Source organism: Convolutriloba macropyga, chromosome 4, assembly GCF_964194025.1.
Source record: "Convolutriloba macropyga chromosome 4, txConMacr16.3, whole genome shotgun sequence".
Taxonomy (NCBI): Eukaryota; Metazoa; Xenacoelomorpha; order Acoela; family Convolutidae; genus Convolutriloba; species Convolutriloba macropyga.
In genome coordinates, this window is record NC_134471.1 from 5,555,264 (window position 1) to 5,579,611 (window position 24,348).

Consider the following 24,348-nt stretch of genomic DNA (forward strand, 5'->3'; position numbering starts at 1 on the left):
GAGCTGCAGAAAAAGTTCACCGCATTTCATTGAATCTGTTTTAAGTTTGCAAGAAATATCAAAGACATAAGTGACAGATGGCGCAGTGGCCTGAGAGGTTGCAAGCGTAAGGAATTTTCTTTTTAATATGAATTCCTTTAAATGCGTTAAAAATAACTAATTCATCGCATTCATTTCATTTCACCGCAAAATTATGTATGAAGTTTCCAAATCAAATGGTTGACCAGTGTCGTCCTTATAGCAACTACATTATACCAACTGCAATGTTAACATGGCACTGGAAATATCTTGGACGATCTGTTGGATGGCCTCTCGGTTCCCGGGTTGATGTGTTTAATTGAATTTTTGTAAAAAATGCAGTGAATGTGGTGAATTGTTGTGAGAAATAAAAAGATTGCGGTAAATGATGCAGAAAAAATTTACTGCATTTCACAACACTTCTCAAAGAAATTCACTGCGAAATTCACTGCTTTTCTTTCGAACAACCACCGCATTAGTTTTCCAAAATTTATTGAATCTGGTTTAAATTGGCAAGAAATATCAAAGACATAAGTGGCAGATGGCACAGTGGCCTAAGAAGCTGCAAGTGTAAGGAAATTTCTTTTGATAAGAGTTCTTTTGAATGCGCTAAAAATATATATTTCATCGCATTTATTGCACTTCATCGCAAAATTATGATTGAACTTTGCATATGGAATGATTGACCAGTCTTATCTCTATATCAACTATATAAAACCAATTGCAAGATTAACTTGTCGTTGGCAACATTTTGAATGACCTGCTGGATGGCCTTTCTGTTCCGGGGTTGATGATTTTGGTTAAGTTTTTGTGTGAAATGCGGTGAATGTGGTGAATTTTTGCAAGAAATTCGGTGATTGCGATCAAGGCTGCAGAGAAAAAATCACCGCATTTTGCAACATTTCATACAAAAATTCATTGCGAAATTCACCGCATAGTTTTCCAAAACTCCCGCATTAATTTTCCAAAATTTCGTTGAATCTGTTTTAATTTTGCAAGAAAAATCAATGACATAAGTGGCAGATGGCGCAGTGGCCTAAGAGGTTGCAAGCGTAAGGAATTTTCTTTTTTATTTGAATTCCGTTGAATGCTTTAAAACAGGAATAATCTGGAATAATCTTGGCACTGGAATAATCTTGGACGATCTGTTGGATGGCCTCTCGGTTCCCGGGTTGATGTGTCTAATTGAATTTTTGTAATAAATGCAGTGAATGTGGTGAATTGTTGTGAGATATAAAATGATTGCGGTAAATGATGCAGAAAAAATTTACCGCACTTCCACACACTTCTTAAAGAAATTCAAAGCGAAATTCACTGCTTTTCTTTCAAAAATTCACAGCATTAGTTTTCCAAAATTTTTTGAATCTGCTTTCAAATGGCAAGAAATATCAAAGACATAAGTGGCAGATGGCGCAGTGGCCTAAGAAGCTGCAAGTGTAAGGAAATTTCTTTTTATATGAGTTCTTTTGAATGCGCTAAAAATATATATTTCATCGCATTTATTGCACTTCAGCGCAAAATTATGATTGAACTTTGCATATCAGACGATTGACCAGTCTTATCCTTATATCAACTATATAAATCCAATTGCAATATTACTTGTCGCTGGCAACTTTTTGAACGACCTGCTGGATGGCCTTTCTGTTCCCGGGTTGATGATTTTGGTTAAGTATTTGTGTGAAATGCGGTAAATATGGTGAATTTTTGCAAAAAATACGGTGATTGCGGTCAAGGCTGCAGAAAAAAATTCACCGCATTTTGCAACCTTGCATACAAAAAATCATTGCGAAATTCACCGCATATTTCTCCATTATTCCCGAACTAATTTTCCAGAATTTCATTGAATCTGTTTTAAGTTTGTAAGAAATATCAAAGACATAATTGGCAGATGGCGCAGTGGCCTAAGAGGTTGCAAGCGTAAGGAAATTTATTTTTACATGAATTCCGTCTAATGCGTTAAAATTTATTATTCCATCGCATTCTTTGCATTTCACCGCAAAAATATGTATGAAGTTTGCAAATCAAATGTTTGACCAGTGTCTTCCTTATAGCAACTACATTAAAGAAATTGCAATGTTAACTTGTCGCTGGCAACATCTTGGACGACCTGCTTGATGGCCTCTCGGTTCCTGGGTGGATGTTTTTGATTAAATTTTTGTAAGGAAAGCGGTCGATTTGTTAACTTGTTGTGAGAAATATGGTGATTGTGGTGAATGCTGCAGAAAAAATTCCTTTTAATTGGCACATTTCTTTAAAAAATTCAACAAGAGATTCACCCACATTCTTTCAAAAATTCACCGCATTGGTTTTCAAAAATTTATTGAATCTGGTTTAAATTTTGCAAGAAATATCAAAGACATAAGTGGCAGACGGTAAAATGGCCTAAGAAGTTGCAAGTGCAAGGAACGTTTTTTTAAAAAGAATTGCGTTGAATGCGTTAGAAAGAAATATTTCATCGCATTCATTGCCTTTCACAACAAATATACGCAAATCAAATGATTGACCAGTGTAATCCCTGTAGCAGTTACATTAAACTAATTGAATTTTTATGTTGAAGCTGACACCATCTTGGACGATCTGGTGTTGACCTTTCAGTTCCCGGGTTTAAGTTTTTGATCGAATTTTTATAATGAATGCGTTGAATGGGGTGAATTGTTGTAAAAAATACGGTGATTGAGTTCAATGCTGCAGAAAAAAATTTACAGCAATTCATCACATTTATTAGAAAAATTCATCGCGAATTTCACCATTTCTTTCACAAATTCACCGCATTGGTTTTCCAACTATCTGAATCTGGTTTAATTTCTCATCAAAAACATTAGCGGCAGATGGTGCAGTGTCTAAAAAAAGTTGCAGACTTGCAGGAGGTGAGATGTTCAAATCCGTGAAAAAAATGTCAGCGTGGGGCATGTTCTGCTAATCTGAACAAATGCGTTCGACAAAAAAATCATCGATCCCAGAAATTTAATAATTGGCTGGTAGATTATAATTCCCAAAAATTGTGATTCAGAAAAATTAAAAAAAGAACAGACAATGATAGGTGGAAAACTCACTGGCCATTACAGATATGTCAGATGATTAGAGTTTGGACATTGGCAAACCAAAAAAGGATACAAAGCTTCATCTGAAATTAGCGAAGCTAAATAACTTTCAATCTATGTTTAACCTATTACAACAAGGAATAAATCGTTTTTACTCCAGAAACTGAAAAGATAGATTTAAATCGCATAAGAGAAAAGGCAACGAAATTCAAAGATGTGATATCAATAAATTGATTTCGTACTTTAAATTGCGGAAAATCTAAACTTGGTAAATCATACTATAGTATGATTTACCAAGTTTGAATTTTTCCCATGTTAAAGTAAGGAGTCCCTTAATTGAAATCACATCTTTGAATTTCGAAGACTTTTCTTTTATACAAAGTGATTCTGTCTTCTCAGTTTCTGGATTCTAAACGGTTTATTCCTTGTTGTGTTAGGTTAAACATAGATTAAAATGATATAACTTTGTTCATCTCAGATGAACTTCTGTATCCTTATTTCTGTTTGCCAACGTCTTAACTGCAATCATCTGATATGTTTTTAATGGCCAATGAATTTTCCACCTTTCATTGTCTGTTTATATTTTAATTTTTTGTAACCATTATTTTTGGGAATCGTAATCAGCCAGCCAATTATTAGATTTCTGGGACCGATGGTTTTTTGTCGAACGCATTAGTTCAGATTAGCAGAACCTGCCCAACGCTGAAGTTTTTTTCACGGATTTGAACCCTTCACGTCTGCAAGTCTTAAATTTTTTTAAATCACTGCGCCATCTACCACTTGTCTCTGATCTGATGTTTCTTGCGAAATTAAACCAGATTCAAAAAAGTTGGAAAACCAATGCGTTGAATTTTTGAAAGAAATGCGGTGAATCTTGCGATGAATTTTTGTAATAATTTTGGCGAAATGCTGTGAATTTTTTCTGCAGCATTCAACGCTATCACCAAATTTCTCATAACAATTCGCCACATTCATCGCATTTTTCATAAAAATTGAATCAAAAACATCAACCAGGGAACCAAGAGGTCACCAAGCAGGACGTCCAAGAAGTTGCCAGCGCTAACTTAAAACTGCAATTGGTATAATATAATAAGGATGACACCGGTCAATCAATTGACTTGCAATTTTCATGCATACTTTTGCGCTGAAAGGCAATGAATGCAATGAATTTTTTTCTTTTCAACGAATTCATCGTATTTCTTATAAAAAGAAAGTTCCTTACAATTGCAACTTCTTAGGCCACAACGCCATCTGCCGCTTTGATTGTCTTTTATAACTCTTGTAAATATAAACCAGTTTCAATAAGTTTTGGAAAACCAATTGCGGTGAATTTCACAATACTTTTTCCAGAGGAGCAGTTAGACGATTTCTCAGAAATAAGGCGTTTTTTTTTCAAAAAAATGCTGCAAAAAAGTCAGTTTGAAGAAGAAAAACAAGGGTTTTCCTTCAAAATGTTGAATCAATATGCTGAGAAAGCCTTTCTCTTTCTGGCAGAATGTTGTTTTTCAGCCAGGGAACTGTTAGAGTTTTTCAAGAAATAAAACGAAATTTCTTGAAAAAAACACAAAAAGCTTGAGTTCGGACAAACGACAACTTATGTTTTGGGGTGCAATACAATCAGATGGACGGAAATTGCTGGTTAAGTGTTCAAACAAGCTAAACGCTGTCGGTTATTTGGAAATTTTGAAATTTTACGATAAAAAATGCATTTCCCGGACGTTACTTTTCATCAAGATTATGCTCCTGTGCATAAATCGAAGATTACCAGCAATTTTGTTTTCATGAAAACGAGTGGAAGGTACTGGTACTGGAATGGCCAGCATACAGTCCATATCTGAAACCTATTGAAAATTTATGGGCAATTTTGAAGCAACAATTACGAAAACAGACAGTTGTTTAGAAAATTTAGAAGAAAAAGTGTATGAAATTTGGAATGAAATTGACCCAGACGTCGCGAGAAACCTGGATGAAAACTATACAAACCGTCTACTAGACGTGATAAAAGCTAAAGGTGTAATGACGCGTTATTAGAGAACAAATTTCGAACGAAAATGTTATATTGTTTGATTTTCGTATTACTTTTTAAAAATTCTTCAGATGTACGTAGCTTTTTGGTACCATAGTGTGTGTATTATATATTTAGAGTTGTCTGCTTTTCTGAAGTGTAAACACTATAGCGATTATTACTACAAGTTCAATGGTTAAACGTTTCAGTATAAGCACCACCCGTTTGTGACCCCCCAAGTAGGACTAGCACCCCTAGTGCGCACCCATTAAAAATTGTTTGTTTATTCAAAATAATGCACTAGATGTAAATATTTAAACATCTGAAAACAACTTAATCTGAAAAAAAATTTTTCTTATTCTGAATTCTTTTAATGATTAAAGGAAATCATTCAATCACTTGCATCTAAAGTGCCTTCAAAAAGTTTTTAAGAGGAAAAACTAAATTCAATCAAATTGAATACAGACTGGCAGATATTTAGGTTAAGTTGAGTTTTCTTCTAGGCAAATGCAATTAGAATCAAACCCTCTGCAGTAGTTCTTTGATAACTGTTATTTACGGAATATGCTTCATGAAATGTGAAATATTTTTCAGTATTTTTATTTTATTTTGCGACTTTCTTTTTTTTCTAGCGTAAAAAATGTTTCATTAGTTTCTTTTTACGGTCAATTGTGTTTTCCAACTAAAATTTTTGAAACATTAATTGTGGACAAACTATTCAAATTTTGTGGACTAACTTTCGCTGTTTCAATGAAACCAAATTGTTTTTAATAGAATTAATATTATCTGACCCCTGTTAGTTTTATGAGAAAGGTATTCTTGCTTCATTGGAAACACATTAATCACAAATTTACTATAACAATTGAAAGACGATAATAATTACTGGAGCTGACATCATGTTAAAAAGTAAATTGTTTTGTGCGAAAAACGTAACCGGGACCGAAATTGAAAAAGTACGCAGAATAGTTTGTTTTAAACTTGTTTGATTTTTTTTTCTATAAAGTTTTCAAACAGAAGTGATTTCCTTCAATCCTTTGTATTCTAAACAGCACTGAACACCTCAAAAACAGTTGACTACTGTACAAATGTTACTCATTTGACAATTAATTCATAATCCGTTCACAACACTTTTGAACCTTTTTTCTAACCAGATTTTCATCATATCTGGGTAATTCTTTAATTACTTCTACTATTAACCTCAAAGATGTATATGGTGTCACGGCTGGAACCATGAGTTGGAATAGTCTGATTTAGAGGATGAAATTATAACAATAAAAAAGGTATTTTTATTGTCAAACTATATCATTAGCACTGTTATTTAAAAAAACTTTTCAATTGATCAGTTTTTTTTTTTCACTTCGGTTGAGCTTAAATCTTCAGCAGTAGACTTTTTACAACTGGTTATTGCAGATAAATGCTGTATCCCAGGTTGAGGTCCCAGACCAAAAGTTGATATGCCCAGACCAAAATGAACGCACGAAGGGGGCGTTGTGCGTTCAAAATTACACGGTCTGGAAACAAGGATGAACGCACGAAAGTCTGAACATGAACGCACTAAATTTTTGAACACACGATAATCTGGACATAGACACTTTCTGTCTGGGACGGTCTGGACATATCGACTTTTGGTATGGGATCTCAGCCTGGGTTCTGTTTAAAAAATGAGAGAAAATTGGTGTTTTTAAACAATCCCTTTGGGTTAGATAAATTTAGTTCTCATCAGTTACAAAATCATTCAATTTCAACAAAAAAACTAAAAAACTTCTTTTTGGACTTTGAATGCACGTGATTGTCAATAATTCATTTAGGGGGAGGCGGCAGATCATGGTATGAAGTGAATGATTACTTATCAATATTTTGATTTTTGCCAGAGGAAAAATTCACAGTCATTGAACGGAAAAAAATTCTGAAACCTTTTTTACATCGCAAAGAGCAGTTCATTATATAAAAACTGCTCTCAAACCATCCACTGCTAAAGACATATATAAAACTAATAATTAAAATAGAGCGGATATTGAACAATGACTGGCACATATAATTCTTTAAAAAGCCAATTGACATGTGCAGAGTACGAAACCCTGACAGAAACAGAAAAATAGGTAGTATATTTTGTTTTAGCCTTGTTGAGTGAATAGTCTTCTATGCAAAAGTATTAAACGGCAGCATTTAATTTCAGTCCAGTTTACTCGAAAGAAGAAAGCGCACCTAAAAAAACTAATTGAATCTCTTTTTCTGACTTCACAATCACATTTTTATAGCCACATAAATTTAAAGTTAAATCTCAGAAATTTCTACTTCGTCAAAATAGGCGAAATCATGTCTTTCATTGTCTGAAATAAAAGATGAAAAAATAACTACTGCTTTTGCAATCGAAAAAACTTGCAGAATCCGTGTTCAACTAAATAATAACTCAGCCATCAACAACTAGACATCTTTAGTAAGAAACTGTTTCAATAGCACTTGAGTGAAAAAATACAATTGATCGTGTTTTCTCTTCAGTTCGATTAAGTTTTTTCTTTGGCAGTGAGTGGATACATTGGCAGCAGGTCCTTATAATGAACTGTTGTATAGGGTGTGATCATTTTTTCAGGAAAAATTTTTGCTTTCACTTTTTAGAATGACATGAGCAAGGAACGTTTCAGCCATAAACAAGGAACAAAAATCAAATTAGTGCTTTGAAAAAACCCTTAAAAGAATTGAATCTGATGTCGACATCGGCAGATGATGAGCTAAAACTGTGAGTGAAACTCTGAACCTCAATTTTGTGCTCTTTCAATTTTGAACCTCAAATGTATTTTTTGGCATTGATACTGCAAGGTAAGGTTTCACATTATTTTTAGTGTATGTAGAATCAACTTCAATCAACTTAAAAAAGCATCAATAGGTACAAGAGAAAATTTGATTTCGGAATGATGAGTTTGTTCTCCTGTTTTTACAGAATTTTGCCTTTAAAACCAATTGATTGCTCTTGTTGCTGGGAGCCAATTCAAGAGCCGAGAAGGGCTTCTGCTGGCCCTTCTTCTTCTTGTTTTGTTTTTTTTCTTGGTGTTCTTGGCTAGCCTCACAGTTCTTGATTAGTTCGTCGTTTTTCCATGCATGCTAAGATATCAATAAATTTTTTTATTCATAAGAGAAACAAAAGTCGTCAAATAAGATGAATAATTTAATAAGTACGGCAAGACAGGAGACAAGAGATATAAAAAGAGAGTGAGGAAAATGTAAACAATAATAAAAAAAATAACAAAAAAAGAAAACAAATATAGGGTTGCGCTCGTGGTTTGAACGAAAGCGCCCCGTTTGATCATAGAATTAGAGGACTGCGCTACAGCCCGCTGTTTTCATTGTTAAAAGTGTAAGTATGTCCGTGAAGGTAAGCGTTAAGAGGCGTTAAAATCACTTGAGGGAAAGTAGGAAAAAGTTGCAACAGTTAATGACTGAGCTTCAAAAAATTGTTGCGATTACAAAAATAAATTAAAGTAAAGAAGGAAGAATAAAAAACAGTAAAAAGAGCTAAGCTAACCTAAACGTTAAAACCGCTGAACCAAACTGCGCATAGCACTATATTATGTCGTTAGTTGTATAACTATATTTTAATTGTGATAAAGATATCAGTGGAGTAAATAAGTGACCACGTATTAACACTTCCCTTTGGCCATAAAAGTCTTCGTGAGGAAATGTTCTTCAAAATAGTCGAGCAAGATCCCGATTGGGGTTATGAATGCAAATCGGTAATCGATACAGAGGCAGTACATACTCCACCAGTCGCTCACAACATTGAAGCAGACACACACATAAACTCAAGCCCTCCCGGATTCAACCAGGATTCAACCAGCGAAATCATAGCGAGGACGAATTGAATGAAAATGTGGTAGATTTTGACAATTCCTCAGAGTTTTCAGACATTGGTTCTAATACGGACGAAATTTGCGATGGATTTATTCTTAGTCAAGCGATTGATTATTCAGATAGCAGCCCCGACCTCCAATCACACTTGATGGACAACCGCCAGCGAACCTCCCAATAACGATTGAACAAGAAAATCTGCAAGATGAACCTCCAACGAAGAGAAGACGAGCAGGAATCATTGAAAGTAGTAGCGAAGAGGACTGAAGAACCAAAACAAAACTAAAAAGTATTGTCTCATCCTGTATTTGTACCTATATTGTCCAAAAAACACTGGCAGCCGGGATTATATGGCCCAATTGGCTTTTTTAAAAAGTGAAATTTGTACCGTCCCCCTTTTTGGGCTAGAAATTGCTTGTGTGTAGTGAGAGTTTGTGATGGTGCACGCGTGAAGTGTGAGAAATAGTGAGAGGTTCAGTCCAACGTACCAGGAGGGGTTGAACTGCCACAGCGTGTGAGAGAGCACAGTTCTTCCTCCTGCACATATCAGACAGTATCAAAATTCGTTTTTGCAGCCAAATGTGTGTCGCAGTCAACTTATTAAGACAGTTTTTCCGCTGCCATATATGCAGGGTTTCTCTTATTATTGTTTTACACGCAACAAAAGTCAGATAAAAGGACCGGATTTTTTTTTAAAATAGTTCCTACCAATAAACCCGGTCCATAAAATTTTTTTCATACTTAGTTGTTGCGCAGGATGATGTGTAGTTTCCCGTTTGCACCAACTTGAACAACTCGATCTTGATTATTGAAAAATGCTGGATTCTTACACATTCCACAGTGGCAAATTTTAAAGTCAACTTTCAAGTCGTTTTTCCATGCATGGTAAGATATCAATAAAAAATTTTTATTCATAAGAGTAACAAAAGTCGTTACTTAAGATGAATAATTCAAGAAGTAGGGAAAGACAGGGAGAAATAAAAAGAGAGTGAGGGAAGTGTAAATAATAAAAAAAAATAGTAATAAAAAAGAATATAAATATAGGGTTGCGCTCGTAGTGGGGTTTGAACTAATGCGCCCCGTTTGATCATAGAATTAGAGGACTGCGCTGCAGCCCGCTGTTTTTATTGTTAAAAGTGTAAGTATGTTCGTGAAGGTAAGCGTTAAGACTCGTTAAAATCATTCGAGGGAAAGTAGGAAAAAGTTGCAACAGTTAATGACTTAGCTTTAAAAATTGTGGCGATTACAAGAATAAATTAAAGTAAAAAAGGAAGCATAAAAAAGAAGTAAAATGAGCTAAGCTAACCTAAACGTTTAAACCACTAAACCAAACCGCGCATAGCACTATATTATGTCGTTAGTTGTATAACTATATTTTCATTGTGATAGAGATATCAGTGGAGTAATTTTGGAAAATGAAAAAGTTTTCCTGGTTGAACATAATGCAATCGATTAAGATTTTTCAAAAGATAAAAGCAGTGTAAATTTTTTGTGTTTTTCCGCTTGTTTTTCACAGCTTAGCCTCGAATTCACAAGGTAAGCGGCTTTCTTAGCCACAGGATTAGGACATTGTTTGTTTGACCTTTGCTCCAAATTAAATAAGCAAGCGGCTAGCAATAAGTCATATAACAATTTAAGAACTGGATTTTGGAAGAAATAGATAAAGAATCAGACGACAAGAGTGCAGGTTGTATCTCTGACTCGAACCATCTTCCATTGCTTCATTCGTTCCGTTCCAAAATGGTTAATCCCTTGCGCAATGTACTTTGATTGTTGTTGATGACGGCAGTGCTTTAACGTTATTAGTACATATGGCAATCCTGTCGGAATTAAATGTTAAAAACATTAGCAGGACAGATGGTACAGTGTGCATCGATAACTGCTTGTCGGAGATTGTCTCTTTTTCTTTTCTGGATGAGTTCAAATATTGATTCTATTTTGTTTTCTTTTGCGCATTTCGGGCTTTCATTTGGTAATCTGATCGTAAGATCCCTTACAGCAGTTATATTGGCCTCTTCAGGGAGTTTTTTTTACACTTTGACAGCGGCGTTTCCCCATAAAAATTCCTATTGCTCTATTTTGGTTCAGTTATAAGTTGTTGATATTTGATTTAGATTGGTCGATCCAGCAGGCCTTCGCATAGGGAAATAGAGGTCGAACCAATGATGTATACAAAGTCAGCAAGCATACGCCACCAATTTTGATCTGACTGAGCCAAAGTTGGTAGATTCCTTTGTTTGCTCTTGCCATTGTTTGTTACACTTAAGACGCGGGGTAAGGTTTACGCTAAAACTTTGGTTGAGCTTGCGCCTTTATTTTTTTGTGCATCATTGATGAAAAAAGGTCCAGACTGGAGTCTTTGCTTGACGGGTTTTTAAAAGGCGTAAAAATTATTTTGCCGGGATTTATTCGTATTTTTCAGTTTTTTGCACCGGTTGATCAGTTTGTCTGGTGAACATTTAAGTTTCTATTGAATTATTCCACAGGAGCGCAACCTGTAGTAAAAGGAAAAAACATCAGCAAATTGAGACATTTGTGCAGGTTTATCAAGAACAAGCTGACATAGAGTAGTGGTGCATGGACGTTGGCTGATGCTCTCCAGCTAGTGTTGAGAATGTGCAAATTTTTGAGTTATTTATGTTCAGGAATATACTTCTCTGAAGAAGAAAAGTGTTCAACCAGTTCATTACAGGATTATGCAAACCATTTTTTTTGCAAATTGCTTTGAATTCCTAGTATCAAAACTGCATCAAAAATTTTTTCGACATCTAGGTAGACAAATCTTCACTTTTTGGACCATTGAAGCGCTTCTGTAACGTTTTGAGCAAGTTTGAGCAAAATATCAGTTGTGCAGCGGTTCCTTCTGACGCACTTTGCTTTTCACTGAAATCACTATTGTTTTCACAGTGTGTTAGGGCAATATTCTTCACTGCAGTTTCTCAAATTTTTGCAATGCAATTAGTAGCTGGGCTGATTGTTTGGTAATTTTCTGCATCTTTTTTGTTTTTGTTCGGTTTTGGTAACATTTTGACCTGTGACTCTTTCCATGTAGTTGGAACAAAAAAATTGTTTATTGAGCTAGTTATCAGTCAACAGATATATACTTGAGGCATTTAGCTAACATTTTCAGGATGTTATAGCTCATTGTGTCTGGTCATAAACTTGATTTACTTTTTTTCTTCAGAATTTCATCATATTGGTCTATTTTTATAACACAGTAGTAAACTGGTTAAATACTTTCATTTTGGAGAAACAATTGTGTCTCATTTTCGATTTTATCGAAGTCCTAATTTAGTTCCAAGCTTTCGTTTTTACGATTTTCATCGTATTCTGTAGTCGAATTTTGTATACTTTGAATTATTCAATGTTGCTGCACTGATTTGTATGAAAGAGACTTTAAAACTTTGCTCAGTTTCATTTGATTTCTTGAAACACCACATAATTCATTAACTGCTCTCCAAAATTGTTTGCTACCCTTTTTTGAGCCTTTGCAATCAATTTCATAGTTTTATGAACGATGATTTTTTCCGATCGTTTTATGGACCTCGTTATTTTTCTTTGGAGGAAGATTATTTCCTTTTACAGGGTGTTGTACTGTTCTCCGTTAGTTCCTCTCAGCTCTCTTATTTTTTCTCCGCGGAGCAGATTAGTAGTTTCATACCCAAAGTAAAATTTTTTTGTTGGATATACGACGACTTCTATGGCGAGAATTGAAAAATCTGTACCATAACACGATTATACTGATTCAGTTCTTCTGCTTTTGTTAAGATTGGGTAATAAAGCACAGAGTTTTTAATTTATTGTCTTACAGTCTGTTTGCATTTTCTGAAGCTAATTTTTGCCATCAAATCAAATCTCTTCAGAGTTACAACATGCAAAGTTCTAATGGTTAAGATGTGGTCACTACCAAGGTCATTAGAAGCAAAAAATTTATCAAAAAAATTTGAAGACTGATCGATCGGTGAAGTCTAGATCAAGCAGTTTTCTACAGTCTCCCTGATGTGATTGAGTTGTATGAAAACCGTTATTGAAAAGCTTAAAAGTTCCGTTTTCAATCATTTCATGTTTTTTCACCGTTTTCAGTGTTATATGTGCATTATAGCTCATGATGTGGAGCGCTAAAATCTCCGCAGATAAAAACGTTTTTCAACTCAGTTTCAAAAATTTCTGATAATTTCAAAACGCAATGTGGTGGGTTTTAAAGAGCTATAGCTCACAGATATCCTAAAAGAGGTACTTCAAAGCATGATTTTAGTATTTCGAGATCTTTTCCGCGTTCATTTCTATCATTTTCTTCTGTTTTACCTTCCATTTTTGTCGCTCCCTTTTTGCTTAAAATCATTGAGCCATGTGATTTACTTGATCTCGTTTCTTTGACAACGAAATAATCATTATGCCAGCTCTTGACTTGATTCAGGCACAAAATATCAATATCTGTTTCCTTCAAAATTCTGGAGCTCTTTTTTAATTAGGTTTCGGCTGTTCCATTGCATGATTTTAATTTTATCCATGTTGCCTGAATTGATGGTTGTTTGTTAAAATTTGTTGCCTTGGAACGTTCGTAAAATTGTTCCTAGCATTTCTATGGCAGTCATGTACTTTTTGACATTCTCACCAAAAATTCTGTTTGCACTAATTGACAACACCGATTATATCACTGTAAGACATTATGTTGAAGGTTGATCGGATTTTAATGAGTACTTAAGCAACCAGAACACTTTTGTTTATTGCTGAGACAGCTGAGTTGGGGTTAAATTTTTGTCTGTCTTTTTGCTACTGCTGAGCACGCGGTTTCTTGTTTTTTTGCTTCAACAACTGGGTTTTGATAGGAGGAACATCCTTTTTATAAAGATGTGTGCGATACACCACAATTAGCACACTTGGCTCCGTGCATTTTCTTTTTGTGCATTGTTTTATTGTGTGCTGGCCTGAGCATCGCAGGCAACCTGATTGTTTTTACACTCATTGGCAGAATTTCCATAACTCTAACATTTCAAGCATTTTTGTACATGTGGCGGCTTTTGCTTGGTTCAAATCTGCAGAGCAGCCAACCAATCTTTACATCGTGCTTTTGTGCTGTTAAAAAATGATTCGTTGAATCTCTTATAACTCTGATGCGCTTTTTCCGTTTTCCAATTGCTTGACTTACAATACTTGACACTTTTACTACATTCATTCCGTTATTGCTCAAAAGTTCCTCTTCTACTTCATCTTCTTGGATGCTAAGATGCACTTTGACTATAACAAATCTCGGTTTGGACTTGGCTTCTGACAGTGTATTTTTTGGCGTTTACAATTGCGTTGGCGAATACTTGTTGCACGTTTTTACTTGAAATGAGACTTTTCTCTGGAGTCTTTTTTCCGTTTGGATAAAGAAATCGAATGAGTTTGGTACTTCTCTGATTCGTTGCTTTTTCAGTTGTGGGAATTTTGTCTTCATAGTTTTGAAAACTGCACCTGAGTTGGTCTTGGATTGATTGTTATAACCCTTGGCTAACTTGCTCTGACATCAAATTACTCTTGCGTTGATATCGGAAACGTTTACGTTTGTTTTGAACTTGGATAAAATCTTGTTCATCCTGAAGCAGTTGCTCTTGCTTCCGATAAAAAAGCGCTTAGTTGGCTCATTTTGGCCAAGGCTCCACTGAAGTCTATTGCTTAGCAAAACGACAAAAATGTGGATTTGAACAACTTTGAATGAGTAAAAACCAAGATAGAAAAGCTAATTGAAAAGTCAGGATTTTAAATCATAAGCAACTTTAGTGAAAAATCTCTTCTGATAAAAGACTCACTCCGAAAGGGCGTTCCTACACAAAGTGGAGTTCTTGCTTGTGGCTTTGCTATCATACTTTGAGGTACTGATCCGAACGTGACATTAATAGAGTTTTAATCATCATGGACAACAATAGGCTTGATACTGCATTGGTACTGCAAGGTAAGATTTAATGTTTAATAATTACAATTGAATCACAGCATTGGCGTTGAATTGATAACCTAAAAACGAAAACATAAAATGGTCTAATGCGCATAATCATTATTCTCGATATTGGGCAAAACTGCGGCGCAGTCCTCAACCGGGTTACGAACTTCTTTCTTCTGAACTGAAAACTTCAGATGAAAAGAATTTGTTATAGTATATTTATTGCAGTTTTCAAATTTATTAAACTGTTCGGTAGCATGAGGGACAAACCATTTCAAGTCACAGTTCATTTATCGTTCAATTTCACGACCTTGATTTTTTTTTCATTTTCAAATGAGTAATTTTAGGTGGCTGCTTCTACAAGTAAACCGTGCTTTTTCACTGATTCTGATTTTCATAGTTGATTGAAGTTGAAACTAGCTTCAGAGAAGTGCTTTTTCTACCGTTATTCTGGTTCAGAAATAATTAATTTGCCCGATGCAAAGGCTGGGGAGTGGGCAATGGGATCTTTTCCGTTTGTGCCCCCCCCCCCCCCCCCAGCTTAGTGGGCACATATTATTTGCACCCCCCAGATGCACGTGCATATATTTATACATAATGATTTACTATGTAATGGCACGTGCTCTGTAACTGGGGGGCGCATAACGTACTGGGGGGGGGCACAAAGTTCTCAGCGTTATCTAATGGTTTCCAAGAAAATATCGAGAATTAAATTTTCTGTGTAAGTGTTCTAATTCTCCTAGATGTTTTTAGGGTTTTTGTGTTAGTTTTCTGTGTTAAACTTGCATGCGACAGATCACGTTTTCACCTTTTGTACGTTTGGAAAAGAAAAATTGAAAAAAATTGTACGTTTAAAAATAAAATGTTGTAGTACTCACGGAAGTTGAGCAGAAGAGCGATAAAGTAGCAACCAACAAGTCCGATTGCTGAATAAAAGGAGGATCTGTACTTCATTTCTTATGGTAACAATGACGAGGAAACACTAATTGCTATTACAACTTTTGAGCTCAATCAGTGGAACTAGGGGGGGGGGGGGGGGGGCTGGAGGTAAACTCTCTTACAAATAAACTGACAGTGAGGTTTCTCAAATAATAACTTTGACCCTCACTGTCTAAATTATTTGTGAGAGAGTTTAGTCATTTCAATTTTTAAAGAAAATGAACTCGAACTACTGTAGTAACCATAATTTTTTCTATGAAAAATTTTTTGTATCTAGAACTTTTTTTGTATTATTTTTTGTATTATGACCATATTAATTTTTTTGAGATTCGATAAGAGTTATCTTGTACGAATCGTGTTAAATTGTTCCAATACATCAACAAAATTTTAGGAGACAGACCAGTCAAATATTCCATCAGAAAAATGGCTGTTTCGCAAAACACTTTTGGAAGAAATAGTACTCTACATCAAAGTTGTTTGCAGTAATTAGAAAATGTAGCAAAAAGCTTTTCAAGTGAACGCAAAGTAAGCTGGAGCAAAAGCAACCCGAACGTTATGTAATAGTTATGTAACCTCCAAGAAATAATACATTGCTGACCGTTATAATTACAAATGTGCATAGTATTTGCAATTTATAAATTCAACGGATCCCAAGAAAGAAAACACGTTATTTTTTGAGACATCTAGTTGTTGAGAGCCTTATAGGACCGCTGTACATTGCGATAATTCTCATGCAGTTCGGGATGTAACCCAAAAATTGCGGACTGGGTAAAGTGGGGAAGATGCGACGCGACGTCAAACACACCCATCGGCCCTGCCCGCCAAGGACAACTTTTAATAGACTATTTCATATTTTTTTGGATTTTTTGATCTTATGTATGAATGTTGGCTTGTTTGCATATCGGCTTGCGTGCATTCACCGTAATTTTATTCTGTCTCTGTTAAACGTTTGTAATATAATACGATTCCTTGTTTAAAAATTTTCACCTATAACTAATTAAGATTTGCTATTCGTTGAAAAGAATTATGTTAATCATTTAGCAAAATCTTAGCTCACGAAACAGAATTTATTGTTATAATAATAAATAAGTGTGAACTCTGCTTTAAATGTTTCAAAAAATTTGGAAAACTCTAGGTTACTTTAATCATTTGTTATCATTATCAGCTACTGTAGCAGTGAAAATACTGAATGTGCACCTCCAAACAATCAGAGACTGAGAAGACACCATTCTCTTTTATATAGAGAGTACTGAACTAACTGTAGTCAGTCTTTTAGTTAGATACACCATGTGTATACCATTGATTCCGGTGCTATACTTCTTAACCACCGTAATAATAGAAGATTACTCTCAGTGCTTTACAGAGTCGGTTAGTCCTTGAGATATAGGTAAGTCTACTTCGCGCGCAGAAATAAGTATCCCTAGCTCTTTATACTTTAAGGCTGTAAAAGGAACCCATATCGGGTCTGCCTTAACCGGCGCGACCAGTGAGTTAACAAATTCTAACCGTAAAAGGAACTCACACAAAACTCCCTTTTCTCTCTTGAGAAAGAAACTTAGAACTAGATTACATAGCTTTTTACTCTTTATTTACCTAAAATTTAAAAAAAGGGGAACACAGCCCCAACAAAACAAAAACTACTAACATTTAAACAAAAGAATTAACTGAAATGAATCATCACATTGATCCACCCTCTTCCCACGTTCCGACACACTCGAAAGAATTACAATTAGCTGTTCTTACACAACAGAACAGGCATTTAACACGCGAAATTCTACCCTTTGAGTTTAAACGCTATCAAAACCAAGATGAGTTAAATATACTCTTAAACACAGCTAAACAGCTTAAATACCACTACTTTGCAGTAGAACAACAACCTCACCTTTCTTTACCAGAAAAGGCATCACAGTTTTTACGAACCGCCTTTCTTTCATATTTAGTTGAAATTTACGGAACTCAACTCACAAAAGGTTCAGTTCTTTTCATTTGTGATCCACTCACAAATAGTTATATCTCACTAATATACGATACTCCGTTTCACCCATTATCAGACACACTATTTGAATTACTTAACGGAATATGGTCTGAAACACAACTCTCAAACAGAGAAGGATTATTTATAAAATCTTCTTTCGAATTTCCTAAACGTCTTGCACCGGCACTTTTTACTAATGCTTTACACTCTCGAAAAGAAAATGTACACAAAATTTTCAGACAGAAAATAGAAGGATTCACTCAACTCCTCAAAATGTATATAAGCTAAGTCACAGATGCAGACTTAAACGAAGAAGAGATTTTTGATTCTCTTACACTTCTATCTTGGTATCTACACAGATGCAGACTTAAACGAAGAAGAGATTTTTGATTCTCTTACACTTCTATCTTGGTATCTACACAGATTTTGGAAAAGTCTGGTTAGACACGTCTTTCCAGCCGCTAAACTAATAGCAGAAACTTATCCACGAATAATCACCAAAATACCAGAAACACTCCATTATATATATGACCCAAATTGTTTTCAACAAAATTTCGTAGACATCACGGAAATCCCATCGGAAACTATACAAAAATTATCCATAAACCACCAACACATAGAAATTAAAAACTATAAAGACGCGACACGAACATTTACTAGTACGAATATCACAGAAAAAACAAACACTTCTTTAGAAGTCTCACCCATTGAAAATATGGAAACAATAATTCACTCTCAACCATTAGAAAGTCGTATAAACGAAACTAAAGAAACAGATTTCAACTCAACGCATTTAGATGATGGAACTCTCTTTTCATCACACACGGTAAACACATTAATTGATCTTGAAGACAATGATCAAAATAATAACTCTACTGCTAATACCACCGAAAACACAAATATTTACCAAAATCATCAACACAGACAACCTGTAAATTCAACTGAATTGACACAAAATTCAAACTCATTAAACAGGACTATACCACCATTAACAAATGTAAGCACACCTTTACCACGTCTACACAGACAGAACTCCGTACACTTTAATACTGAACCCATTATCTTAAATAATTCAACCCAAACCAAACAAGGGACTAATCAAAGTATACAAATCACTCCGCAACAATTAGTAAATATCGTTTAACAAATAAATTCACAGAGTACACAACAAAGTACAAAAGCACCGACGCCTTATTATTTACAAGCGGCGTCTACACAAACGCCATCACGTGTAGTCCGTAGGAAAACACAAATGATGTATCCCTACCTAGGCGGCTCGGTACCAATGCAACAGTCACTACGACCGTTTGATGGTACTGATCCCACCTATACAACAGAAGACTTTCTAAAAGCTATCACAGCAAATATGGTAAAGAAAGCAGGACCAGAGCAGACTGATTCACCATTTCATGAAACTTGGATCCTGAAAAGGATTGCCATGATCCAAACGGTCCTAATAGGACCAGCACAACAACGGTATCCATATCTTCCAATAGACATTAAAAAGAATTGGCAAGCCTTTTGCCGTGAATTTCAGAAAACATTCGATAACCAACAATCGTAAACACAAGCGAAATTATTACTAGAAAGCATAACACGTGCTTCTGGCGAACAAATTAAAACACTAGCACTCAGAATAGAACAAATGACTCGAAAAGCATATGTTAACAATGACCCGGATATCCGGAATGCACAAATAAATGACGTACTCGTCAAAGCACTCGAACCACAATTAGCTAGAATAGCACTAAAAAGATTGCAAATCACAAATCAACCGCATTGCAACCACAACTTCCATTTGCACACTTTGTCGAAAAAATACACCAAGAAGATATTACACGAACACACACCGATAGACACCAATTAAATACAAATTCCACTCCGTCACACTCTATTAACAATCTCTCACTTGAGATAGATAACCTCACAGTAGATGATATACACGCAATGGAACAAGATATTGCTCACGGAACAAATGTAGAACGACACAAGTACTCAAATGAGCCTAATTTTAAAGGAAAACCACTCTTCCTAAAATTTTGTAAAAAAAAGCTCACGTTCAGGACACAGAATTTCTACGTGCCCTGAGAAAAGTTATACAAAACCACTGGAAAAACCTAATTTTCAAAAACAAACTTTTAACCAAGCAATGAAAGGTAATCAAAACCTTCCCAACGGACAAATCACATCGAATAACATGACAAGTAAACCACTACCATTTTCATATCGCTCCCGCAGCAATAGCCCAGAACAGAGAAATCACTCAAGACACAGAAGTCCAAATAAATTCTCACAAAATAATTCAAAACCCTATTACGGAAATAGTAATTTCAAACAACCAAGTAGAAATGGTTCACCATACTCAAGACCAAATTTCCAAAATAATTCACAATATAACTTGACACCACAATCACCTTACTATAATCGAGACGGAAATCGTTCACGACAACTGTTTTCACGAAATAGACTTCGTAACGTGAGAAATTATATTAATTCATTGCTAGATCAAGAACAAACAGATAACACTACGTAACACTAAAAATAACATATGGGTACTACAACTTACAATATACACACAACAAACACTCGATCATAAGAGAAAAATCTCTCCACCACATATAGAAATAGATTTTCTATTAGACTCTGGTGCGGCACTTAATATACTAAACACTTACACTTGGAACGAAACCAAAGAATATCACAAATTACAACTGAAAGCATCAACATTTGTTCTCTCAGCAGCAAATAATTCTAAATTGCAGTCAAAAGGTACTGTAAAACTTACACTCTACCCATGTGTAACCGAGAGTCGTACTCTCAACAACACTTCGTTTACACTCACTTTCCATGTATCGAACACCGAAAATTTAAAATTCTAGGCACACCCTTCCTAGAAAAATATGTAGAAACAATAAAATGTTCATCACATACACTCGAGATTAAACATAATAATGATATAAAGTCACTAAAATTTTACGATTCATCAATTAAACCACCCCATATTATTCACGATTATTTCCAGTAATTGAAGATCACTCAGTATACTTTAAACCATCTGAACACCGTATCTTAACATATTCCTTAACCGCATATGAATGTAAATATAAAAATGCGAGCGGTACCATCCTTTAGGCATCTGATTTGTTATTTATACCTTTACGCAAGAGTATGTTTTTCTCTATAATGGATATAAACAATCTCGAATACCCTTATCAATCATTTATCCTAATATTAATACAAAATCCTTTGCATCACACGTTAACACTCGTAAAAGGAATAATTGGATATGCACAATAAGATATTTCACTCAACGACTATCAAACCACAAAATATCGCATCAATAAATTCTTGGATGCTTATACTTTAAATAACCTCACCCAAGGTCGGTCAGAAATTTCTCACCATGTTTAATTTCGAACACACTAAATTAACACAAACACAATTTGAAAAATTAGCACAACTTCTCTCACAATTTCAAAAGTGCTATGCAACTTCGAAATTCGATGTCGGAAAAATTTAATTAGAACTAAATCTCCCCCATAAGGCCACCGCTATCTTTAGGAAGCAAAGAGCTACTCGTATTCCACTCCAATTACAAGATAGAGTACAACATTTACTCGACATTTTAACACACCTTGATATTATATCACCCGTAAATACAGACTCTTTAACCACCGGAAATACATTTATTAACCCAGCAATAATTCTCAAAAAATAACACTCTCTAAAAATTGTCTTAGATGCTCGTCAATTAAACAAAATTATTGACGAAACAAAATGTAGTTGGCCAAAAGAACCAATCCAAGTTATTCTAACACGGATTAAAGGACCAATTTTCTCTATAGCAGACATGTGCAATGCATACAATCAAATGCCACTCGATAAACCATCACAAAGACTCACAAATTTTGTTATTGCTGGACAACAATTCTGTTTCAACCGCTTATTCTATGGTATTTCTATTGGCCCAGCAGCTTTATCATCTTTCATTAGCAGTATTTTCAAACCACTAATCAGAAAAAACAAAATAATCACCTATTTGGATGACCTTTTCATCCAAGACACAACAACAGACACAATGTTGCAAACACTTACTCAATACCACACTATTTTAGAGAATGAAATTCTCAAAGCCGCTCCAGACAAATCTTTTTTTCTTAGACTCCGTTAATTTTTTAGGACACTAAATTCAAAATAATCACATACACCCACTCAAATCCAAAATCGACTGATTTTTAAAACTGCAACCACACAAAAATAAAAAAGAAATTCAAAACTATGTCGGATTTCTCACATTCATTTCGAAATACATATAGAACCTACAAGTCATTCTCCGACCTTTTTATCTCCAACTCAGAGAAACAACAGATTTTAAATGGACTCCTGAATTAAAACAAACATTTGATAGAGTCAGAAAAAACTTACGGACCGAAAACTCCGCCTCGCAATCTCTAATTCAAAAAAACCTTTCTAAATTCTGTGCGATGCCTCTAACTATGGCATTGGATCGGAACTCCTCCAAAAAATTTAGTTTGGAAAAATGGAACTAGTATCGGCAAAATCTCGTCTGTTTTCTACCACAGAACTTAGATTATCCACCATTCTTCGAGAATGCTCAGCCATCATATATGCACTCTCAGAATATGAATTCCTTATTCAAGGATCTAAACACCCAATAATATTATACAAGGAGCACAAACCCATTTTCTTGTTATTTACACAAAAGACAAAACCAGATCACAGAGTTTACAAATTTCAATTAATACTAACGAAATTTCCAAACTTACACATAATTTGGACGGAAGGAAAAATTTTTCACTTCCAGGTCTACTAAGTCGCTCACTGACGACTACAACACAAGACGAACACGTCTTCGCACAGTCGAAATACCAGATTCAATTAAATTCTTTATGACACATAATCAAAATACACAACATATACAGTGCCACTACGCTGTATCAAAAGCATATATTAATTTAGTGTCTACCGACACTCATGTAGAATAACCCCACTTTCTAATCTACTTACAGATTAAAGATAATTATTTCAAAGTAAAATTAGATATTTCACTCAACGACTATCAAACCACAAAATATCGCATCAGTAAACTCTTGGATGCTTATACCTAAAATAGTCTCACCCAAGGTCGGTCAGAAATTTCTCACCATGTTTAATTTCGAACACACTAAATTAACACAAACACAATTTGAAAAATTAGCACAACTTCTCTCACAATTTCAAAAGTGCTATGCAACTTCGAAATTCGATGTTGGAAAAAAATAATTAGAACTAAATCTCCCCCATAAGGCCACCGCTATCTTTAGGAAGCAAAGAGCTACTCGTATTCCACTCCAATTACAAGATAGAGTACAACATTTACTCGACATTTTAACACACCTTGATATTATATCACCCGTAAATACAGACTCTTTAAACATCGGAAATACATTTATTAACCCAGCAATAATTCTCAAAAAATAAGACTCTCTAAAAATTGTCTTAGATGCTCGTCAATTAAACAAAATTTTGACGAAACAAAATGTAGTTGGCCAAAAGAACCAATCCAAGTTATTCTAACACGGATTAAAGGACCAATTTTCTCTATAGCAGACATGTGCAATGCATACAATCAAATGCCACTCGATAAACCATCACAAAGACTCACAAATTTTGTTATTGCTGGACAACAATTCTTTTTCAACCGCTTATTCTATGGTATTTCTATTTGCCCAGCAGCTTTATCATCTTTCATGAGCAGTATTTTCAAACCACTAATCAGAAAAAAACAAAATAATCACCTGTTTGGATGACCTTTTCATCCAAGACACAACAACAGACACAATGTTGCAAACACTTACTCAATACCACACTATTTTAGAGAATGAAACTCTCAAAGCCGCTCCAGACAAATCTTTTTTTCTTAGACTCCGTTAATTTTTTAGGACACTAAATTCAAAATAATCACATACACCCACTCAAATCCAAAATCGACTGATTTTTAAAACTGCAACCACACAAAAATAAAAAAGAAATTCAAAACTATGTCGGATTTCTCACATTCATTTCGAAATACATATACAACCTACAAGTCATTTTCCGACCTTTTTATCTCCAACTCAGAGAAACAACAGATTTTAAATGGACTCCTGAATTAAAACAAACATTTGATAGAGTCAGAAAAAACTTACGGACGGAAAACTCCGCCTCGCAATCTCTAATTCAGAAAAACCTTTCTAAATTCTGTGCGTTGCCTCTAACTATGGCATTGGAGCGGAACTCCTCCAAAAAATTTAGTTTGCAAAAATGGAACTAGTATCGGCAAAATCTCGTCTGTTTTCTACCACAGAACTTAGATTATCCACCATTCTTCGAGAATGCTCAGCCATCATATATGCACTCTCAGAATATGAATTCCTTATTCAAGGATCTAAACACCCAATAATATTATACAAGGACCACAAACCCATTTTCTTCTTATTTACACAAAAGACAAAACCAGTTTACAGAGTTTACAAATTTCAATTAATACAAACGAAATTTCCAAACTTACACATAATTTGGACGGAAGGAAAAATCTTTCACTTCCAGGTCTACTAAGTCGCTGACG